The sequence below is a fragment of the Diabrotica virgifera genome, chromosome 9 (genome assembly GCF_917563875.1).
Source record: "Diabrotica virgifera virgifera chromosome 9, PGI_DIABVI_V3a".
NCBI lineage: Eukaryota > Metazoa > Arthropoda > Insecta > Coleoptera > Chrysomelidae > Diabrotica > Diabrotica virgifera.
Window position 1 is genome coordinate 86812841 of NC_065451.1, and position 9567 is coordinate 86822407.

Genomic DNA, 9567 nt, shown 5'->3' on the forward strand with positions numbered 1-9567 from the left:
TTTATTTCCTATTCTATATCCTCTTCCTTTGTTGATGTTTTTGATGATTCCATCCATGATTAAATTGAAGAGTCTCCCTGTCTTATTCCGATGCCTATATCTGTAAGTTCTGTAAATTGTACATATATTCTGACTTCCATTTTGTTGCTTTAGTATATGTTTTCAATAGGTTTTATGGTATCTAGGGGGACTTCTCTATTATACAGAAGATGGATTACATCTTTGAGTCTTACTCTGTCAAATGGTGTCTTTAAGTCAATCAGACATAGAAATGCTGGTCGATTATAGTCTAATGATTTCTCAGTAATTTGCTTTATGACGAATATTCCATCTGTACACGATCTTCCAGAAAGAAAATCCTGTTGTTCATCTTCTAAACTTATCCTCTGATTCATTGGGTCTTGTAAAAGTTTAGTTGTAAGTTTTAAGGTAGTATTTAACAAGTTGATATTATCGAGTTTTATTATATTATTGAATTTAACAAGTTGAGTTTATCTGTATTGTATTTATTTGTACTGTTCTTTGTGGGGGAAAAATGTAGGTATTGTTAATACGTATTTCATTTATATAATAATAATAATAATAATAATGACTTTATTGCTTTTTTTCAAAAAAAAAATACAAACTAGACAAACAGTAATAATTATAATAAAGCAAAATTTATGCTGCAGAGGTCCGGCAGAAGGTCTCCGTTTTCATTTCTGAAATTTTCATTATATTGCTGTTTTTCCCGGAACTGTTGTAACGGTCACGTTACGAAAGTAGCTCTTTAATAATTATTATTATTATTTTCCCTCGGTCTCTCATTTAAATTCTCGTATAGGACCACTGAGGTGACGTCATACCTCGGTGATGGAACGTACTCCACCTATCGAGAATTATTCGGGTTCTGAGAGAATTTGACGTTTACCTTGGCGGAGAAACGCCTCTCGTTCTTTACTTGACTGTGAGCTGTGGTGTCGAATAGATATACCATATAGAATGGCGGATGATTTCCTCCAACTTATTTTATCACATAAGAAATTTAACGTAAAGTAAAAAGTTACCACCAGGGATTGTCTGGAGTGAGGAGACATGTGGGTGACAACTCCTGTTGGAGTATAAATAGGAATCATTCGGTGAGATCTACTTTTTCATAGTAATTTTTTATGTATAGTCTTGGTTTTTGTGATGGAACCTTTGAGATATTAGGTTCATTGTTAAATTTCTTAGTCAACTCATTATTTGGATTTTATGTAGTACTCTTGTTTAATATGGATATTATTATGGAACTATGTTGCACTACCATATCTCAGGTTATATTATTTTGAATATTTGATTACTTACTAATTTTTTATCATATTTATATCTTGTTATTGCATTTGCCATATTGGAAAGATGTGGTTGTTAATTTGTTATTGGGTTACTCTATTGACATTTGTCACAGATATCTTAAGTACATTATAATAATTCAGACCCTTATTTCCTATACATTATGATTCTGGAATTAGTTTGGAATTTTGATGTAAGTATGTGTGAATTCTTAAGTCGTTCATATTATTTCCTCTAAGAATTAGTCTGTGTGTACTAGGATTTAGTGAATACGTGGGTTCGAAGTCGAAGTTCAGCAGTTGGCCATTGCTCTCCGATTTCGCAATCTAGTACTCTTGTTTAATATGGATATTATTATGGAACTATGTTGCACTACCATATCTCAGGTTATATTATTTTGAATATTTGATTACTTACTAATTTTTTATCATATTTATATCTTGTTATTGCATTTGCCATATTGGAAAGATGTGGTTGTTAATTTGTTATTGGGTTACTCTATTGACATTTGTCACAGATATCTTAAGTACATTATAATAATTCAGACCCTTATTTCCTATACATTATGATTCTGGAATTAGTTTGGAATTTTGATGTAAGTATGTGTGAATTCTTAAGTCGTTCATATTATTTCCTCTAAGAATTAGTCTGTGTGTACTAGGATTTAGTGAATACGTGGGTTCGAAGTTGTTGTTCGGTACGTGGCCAGTGCTGTTCGATTAAATTTAGTGTAACAAAAAGAAGAAAACTTCTGTTGGAGTGTAAGTGTGTAAAGAAAAGGGTGAAGTGGCTTCTACGTTGAGAAGCCGCAATAGGAAAAAATACTACTTTAGTGCAGTAGTACTGAAGAAAGGGGATTAGAAGGGATAGAAGTAGAAGTGGGAAGAGACAGAGGCAAACTGAATAGAGTTGGCTAGCAAGAGATGCAAGAAAACCACTTGACACTCAAGGATGGATACGGCTCATTTGCATGCCTGTCGAAGAACAGTAGCTCTATATAGATAGTAATGATGACTAAAAGATGAAATAATAAAATAAGAATAATATACTGAAAATGAATGGAGATGAATAATGACTAAAAACGAACAAAATAAATAAAACTAACTAATCATGGGCGCCATGAAAAGGTATCTTACACTGCTGTCAAATATTAAATATATTAAACCTGTAATAATGAACATAAAGGAGTAATAAAAAAATAAATGATATACAAAATAAATAAACATTTATTAAAATGAACTACCAGATTTTTAACAATCTCTGAGTTAAACAAGTTCATATTATGTGACTCTAACATGACAAAAGTTTGCAAAAGTTATGTTCAACCTAAGATAACAACAATGTTACCTGTTACAAAATTACAGGTATAAATACCTTTCACTAACATATAGGGTACAAAATTACATAAGTCTTCTACCAAATGGTTATAGTACGCCTGCTACGTACAACTAAAGGAAAACCGATGAATATTAAAAGTAATATAAATAAATATATGTAAATAGGCATGAGCCTAACTAAGGGAAAATACTAAATGAATTAAGCAAAGTTAGATATACAATGAATAAAGTAGAAATGAAGTTGAGATAAATACCGACGATGACCTAAATTAACCGAACAAACGGAATAAAGCGAATAACAGTAAAATATTTGGGAAACAAGCTAGTAATATTACAAAATAAATTTACCCGAATTACATAAACCAATATCAAAGCAATAATAAAGTATTAAAAACCTAATTTTCTCTAGGCTTATTCCTGTGCACAAGAAGTTACCGTAGATACAAAGTTTGGGAACCAAATAATCTAATATACAAATATGTCAAAAAAAAACCAGAGGTAACCTAAATCTGGAAAAAAAACATAGTGTATTTAACAGATAGTCTGAAATATAAAAAAAAACCAATAGTTACTAAAACACCTCACTAAATGTTCCCAAACGAGGTTGCGGTTACATCCTAGAAAATGATGCACCAGGATGGTGCGACCCCATGACTCCTGTAGGCCCAGGTGACAAGACGAAAATTGAGCTGGAACGCTCCCATAGCTTGTTCCCAAAAAGACGTATTCCCATGATGACTTGACTGTGGCTGTAGTGGTTTCTCTAGGTGGTCAAATAAGGTCTATGACTTCATGGTAGGGTTTCTCCCAAATGGCTAAAAAACATTCCCAGTTTTATTTCTCATTTTAAACATGAGCAAAAAGTAAAGGGAAGAAGAAATAATTGAGGAACTTTTTAGAAGCAATAGTATAGAAAAACCGACCATTAAAACTGGAACAAAAACCAATCTCAGGTAACCTTGAACTGTTTTGAGTGTGAATACATGGACAAATGACATTGAAATGATTTATTTGAGGAAATATCTGTAAAAATATATTGAATTTATAAAAATATTGGAGGTTCAATAAATTTAAAACCTACAGAGAAATGATAATTATTTCTAATATTAATTGAGAATTGCATATGTTTGGTTATGTCTAACCAAAAAATATATTAATATATAATTTTCCTTGAATGAATATTCAATAATCGAAATGATCTACATAAAATCCAAATAATGAGTTGACTAAGAAATTTAACAATGAACCTAATATCTCAAAGGTTCCATCACAAAAACCAAGACTATACATAAAAAATTACTATGAAAAAGTAGATCTCACCGAATGATTCCTATTTATACTCCAACAGGAGTTGTCACCCACATGTCTCCTCACTCCAGACAATCCCTGGTGGTAACTTTTTACTTTACGTTAAATTTCTTATGTGATAAAATAAGTTGGAGGAAATCATCCGCCATTCTATATGGTATATCTATTCGACACCACAGCTCACAGTCAAGTAAAGAACGAGAGGCGTTTCTCCGCCAAGGTAAACGTCAAATTCTCTCAGAACCCGAATAATTCTCGATAGGTGGAGTACGTTCCATCACCGAGGTATGACGTCACCTCAGTGGTCCTATACGAGAATTTAAATGAGAGACCGAGGGAAAATAATAATAATAATTATTAAAGAGCTACTTTCGTAACGTGACCGTTACAATCCCCTTCTACTTGGGAAAAAAAAATTTTATCCATAAATTTTTTTTTTCTAAACTTCAAAATAATAACAACTAACTTTGCAATACATAGTCTAACAATCCACGTTGATTCGCAAGATTACCACTAAGCATAAACTAAGGTTCAAGGAAAAATAAATACATATATGACTCAAACTCATGCTAAAATGTTACTATGTTACTCTCTGTTACCAATATTAATGAATTGCTTCAAAAGTCAAAACAGAACTAAATATTGCACTAAAGTTCATAATAATGCTAAGTGTCGAATTGGGCACTAAAACCAAAATTGAACTATCCATGGACATCAGATTTATAAAGGGTATATCCAAGGACGGAACAACCAGGAAAAGGTGTGAGCCAATTCGCACAATATCACAAGTAAATGTATCAAAGTGAATAAAAAAAAAATCAGTAACTAAAATAAGTAAAGAATTGAACACTTAATCCAAAATTGGACTAACAATGGACACCAGATTCATAATAGTATATCCAGAGAAGAACAATCAGGAAGATTTATGGAACAATTCTCACTAATGCCAAATAATACTAATAATAAACATACCAAAGGAATCCAAAATTCAATAACCAAAATAAATGTGGAATCGGACACTCAATCCAAAGTCGAACTATCAGTGGACACCAGATTCATAAAAGGCATATCCAAAGAAGAATGACCAGGCAAATTTATGGACCAATTCACACCAATACTAAACCACATAAACAGATCAGGTCTACGTACACCCACATCCGGTAATACGAACCTATCCAACCAAATACACAAAATAAATGAAGAATCGGACACTTATCCAGAATCGGACTATCAATGGACACCAGATTTCTATAAGGGTATATCCAAAGAAGAACGATCAGGCAAATTTATGGACCAATTCTTACTAATACTAAATAAACTAAATTATTGGATCCAATGGTAACTAATACTGAACAAAATAAATAAATTAGGTCTACATACACCCTCATCCGGTAATATGAACCTATCCAAACTAAGTAATCAAAATAAGTCAGAATAAATATTGCTAACAGACTAAGTAACAGAGAGGTAACCAAATTAAATCAAAGGTAAGATAAATACCTAAAAGTCTATTGACTAAAGTGGTCTAGAAACTTAATAAACTTAATTCGTGCTGGTATTCGCGAACTATAGCATGTTGCTACAACAGATGTATGAGAATAACCAGACTCAGATAAAGTACTAATAACGTAAGAATAAGTAAGAAAGAAAAATAATAAATGATGAACTCATAAGTTCTATGACACTATGATAAGTGATAGGAAAAAAAATATGTGATAGGGGTTAGGAAAAAAAAATAGGATAAGTGATAAGAAAAAAAATTGACGAGAACGAGCAACAAGTTTTAAATAAAACTGCGGATTCATGCATTCTCACATACATGGAATTATTCAGGAAATGTTCCAAAATCTAAATAACAAAACTAATGCCTAAGGAAAGAAATGGGAATATACTCAAATGAACAACTCATTTGTCTAAACACCTCAAATACTAAAGTAAGGGATCTACTATGTATAGGGATAGTCAGCAACAGACATACTATGAAGTACGAGACATAATATAAACTAAACACTTCCCTATCAAATGGTAAAAATGTAACTGGAATAATGGGAATAACACTAGAATGGTTAGGAAATGGGCCCGTCATTTGCTGACCAGAAATATTATGATAAATAAACATCTGCATACTCAGCCATGAAAGACATAGATTACGAAATTTAATCGAACAGCACTGGCCACGTACCGAACAACAACTTCGAACCCACGTATTCACTAAATCCTAGTACACACAGACTAATTCTTAGAGGAAATAATATGAACGACTTAAGAATTCACACATACTTACATCAAAATTCCAAACTAATTCCAGAATCATAATGTATAGGAAATAAGGGTCTGAATTATTATAATGTACTTAAGATATCTGTGACAAATGTCAATAGAGTAACCCAATAACAAATTAACAACCACATCTTTCCAATATGGCAAATGCAATAACAAGATATAAATATGATAAAAAATTAGTAAGTAATCAAATATTCAAAATAATATAACCTGAGATATGGTAGTGCAACATAGTTCCATAATAATATCCATATTAAACAAGAGTACTACATAAAATCCAAATAATGAGTTGACTAAGAAATTTAACAATGAACCTAATATCTCAAAGGTTCCATCACAAAAACCAAGACTATACATAAAAAATTACTATGAAAAAGTAGATCTCACCGAATGATTCCTATTTATACTCCAACAGGAGTTGTCACCCACATGTCTCCTCACTCCAGACAATCCCTGGTGGTAACTTTTTACTTTACGTTAAATTTCTTATGTGATAAAATAAGTTGGAGGAAATCATCCGCCATTCTATATGGTATATCTATTCGACACCACAGCTCACAGTCAAGTAAAGAACGAGAGGCGTTTCTCCGCCAAGGTAAACGTCAAATTCTCTCAGAACCCGAATAATTCTCGATAGGTGGAGTACGTTCCATCACCGAGGTATGACGTCACCTCAGTGGTCCTATACGAGAATTTAAATGGGAGACCGAGGGAAAATAATAATAATAATTATTAAAGAGCTACTTTCGTAACGTGACCGTTACAACAGTTCCGGGAAAAACAACAATATAATGAAAATTTCAGAAATGAAAACGGAGACCTTCTGCCGGACCTCTGCAGCATAAATTTTGCTTTATTATAATTATTACTGTTTGTCTAGTTTGTATTTTTTTTTGAAAAAAAGCAATAAAGTCATTATTATTATTATTATTATTATAAATGAAATACGTATTAACAATACCTACATTTTTCCCCCACAAAGAACAGTACAAATAAATACAATACAGATAAACTCAACTTGTTAAATTCAATAATATAAATATTCAATATAATAAAACTCGATAATATCAACTTGTTAAATACTACCTTAAAACTTACAACTAAACTTTTACAAGACCCAATGAATCAGAGGATAAGTTTAGAAGATGAACAACAGGATTTTCTTTCTGGAAGATCGTGTACAGATGGAATATTCGTCATAAAGCAAATTACGGAGAAATCATTAGACTATAATCGACCAGCATTTCTATGTCTGATTGACTTAAAGACACCATTTGACAGAGTAAGACTCAAAGATGTAATCCATCTTCTGTATAATAGAGAAGTCCCCCTAGATACCATAAAACCTATTGAAAACATATACTAAAGCAACAAAATGGAAGTCAGAATATATGTACAATTTACAGAACTTACAGATATAGGCATCGGAATAAGACAGGGAGACTCTTCAATTTAATCATGGATGGAATCATCAAAAACATCAACAAAGGAAGAGGATATAGAATAGGAAATAAAGAAGTAAAAATACTCTGCTATACAGATGACGCAATATTAATAGCCCAAGATGAAGATAGTCTGCAAAGATTAGTACACATATTTAACATAGAGCGAAAGAATTCAATATGACAATTTCATCTCAAAAAACTGAAACAATAGTAATCAGTAAAGAACCAATCAGATGTAAAATAGAAATTTATGGTATCAGTATTGAACAAGTACTCAATGGAAATAAAATGTCTTGAAATTACATTGTAAAAAATTAGTAAGTAATCAAATATTCAAAATAATATAACCTGAGATATGGTAGTGCAACATAGTTCCATAATAATATCCATATTAAACAAGAGTACTTTTTTTTTTTTTTTTTTTGGCGTAGAAGGGGATTGTAACGGTCACGTTACGAAAGTAGCTCTTTAATAATTATTATTATTATTTTCCCTCGGTCTCTCATTTAAATTCTCGTATAGGACCACTGAGGTGACGTCATACCTCGGTGATGGAACGTACTCCACCTATCGAGAATTATTCGGGTTCTGAGAGAATTTGACGTTTACCTTGGCGGAGAAACGCCTCTCGTTCTTTACTTGACTGTGAGCTGTGGTGTCGAATAGATATACCATATAGAATGGCGGATGATTTCCTCCAACTTATTTTATCACATAAGAAATTTAACGTAAAGTAAAAAGTTACCACCAGGGATTGTCTGGAGTGAGGAGACATGTGGGTGACAACTCCTGTTGGAGTATAAATAGGAATCATTCGGTGAGATCTACTTTTTCATAGTAATTTTTTATGTATAGTCTTGGTTTTTGTGATGAAACCTTTGAGATATTAGGTTCATTGTTAAATTTCTTAGTCAATTCATTATTTGGATTTTATGTAGATTATTTCGATTATTGAATATTCATTCAAGGAAAATTATATATTAATATATTTTTTGGTTAGACATAACCAAACATATGCAATTCTCAATTAATATTAGAAATAATTATCATTTCTCTGTAGGTTTTAAATTTATTGAACCTCCAATATTTTTATAAATTCAATATATTTTTACAGATATTTCCTCAAATAAATCATTTCAATGTCATTTGTCCATGTATTCACACTCAAAACAGTTCAAGGTTACCTGAGATTGGTTTTTGTTCCAGTTTTAATGGTCGGTTTTTCTATACTATTGCTTCTAAAAAGTTCCTCAATTATTTCTTCTTCCCTTTACTTTTTGCTCATGTTTAAAATGAGAAATAAAACTGGGAATGTTTTTTAGCCATTTGGGAGAAACCCTACCATGAAGTCATAGACCTTATTTGACCACCTAGAGAAACCACTACAGCCACAGTCAAGTCATCATGGGAATACGTCTTTTTGGGAACAAGCTATGGGAGCGTTCCAGCTCAATTTTCGTCTTGGCACCTGGGCCTACAGGAGTCATGGGGTCGCACCATTCTGGTGCATCATTTTCTAGGATGTAACCGCAACCTCGTTTGGGAACATTTAGTGAGGTGTTTTAGTAACTATTGGTTTTTTTTTTATATTTCAGACTATCTGTTAAATACACTATGTTTTTTTTCCAGATTTAGGTTACCTCTGGTTTTTTTTTGACATATTTGTATATTAGATTATTTGGTTCCCAAACTTTGTATCTACGGTAACTTCTTGTGCACAGGAATAAGCCTAGAGAAAATTAGGTTTTTTATACTTTATTATTGCTTTGATATTGGTTTATGTAATTCGGGTAAATTTATTTTGTAATATTACTAGCTTGTTTCCCAAATATTTTACTGTTATTCGCTTTATTCCGTTTGTTCGGTTAATTTAGGTCATCGTC

General features: G+C 31.9%; 1 long non-coding RNA gene across 2 annotated transcripts; it reads right to left on the bottom strand.

Moving 5' to 3' along the window:
- Positions 1-2519: 2519 nt before the first annotated feature.
- LOC126892442 (uncharacterized) lies at positions 2520-6934 on the bottom strand. 2 transcript variants are annotated; one of them, XR_007700833.1, is made up of 2 exons: positions 6627-6934; positions 2520-3463 (listed from the first exon to the last, which is right to left on the bottom strand). It is a non-coding gene; the product is annotated as an uncharacterized LOC126892442 (long non-coding RNA). The 2 variants fall into 2 exon arrangements; XR_007700832.1 differs by lacking the exon at positions 6627-6934 and adding an exon at positions 3969-4573.
- Between the last annotated feature and the right edge of the window lie 2633 nt (positions 6935-9567).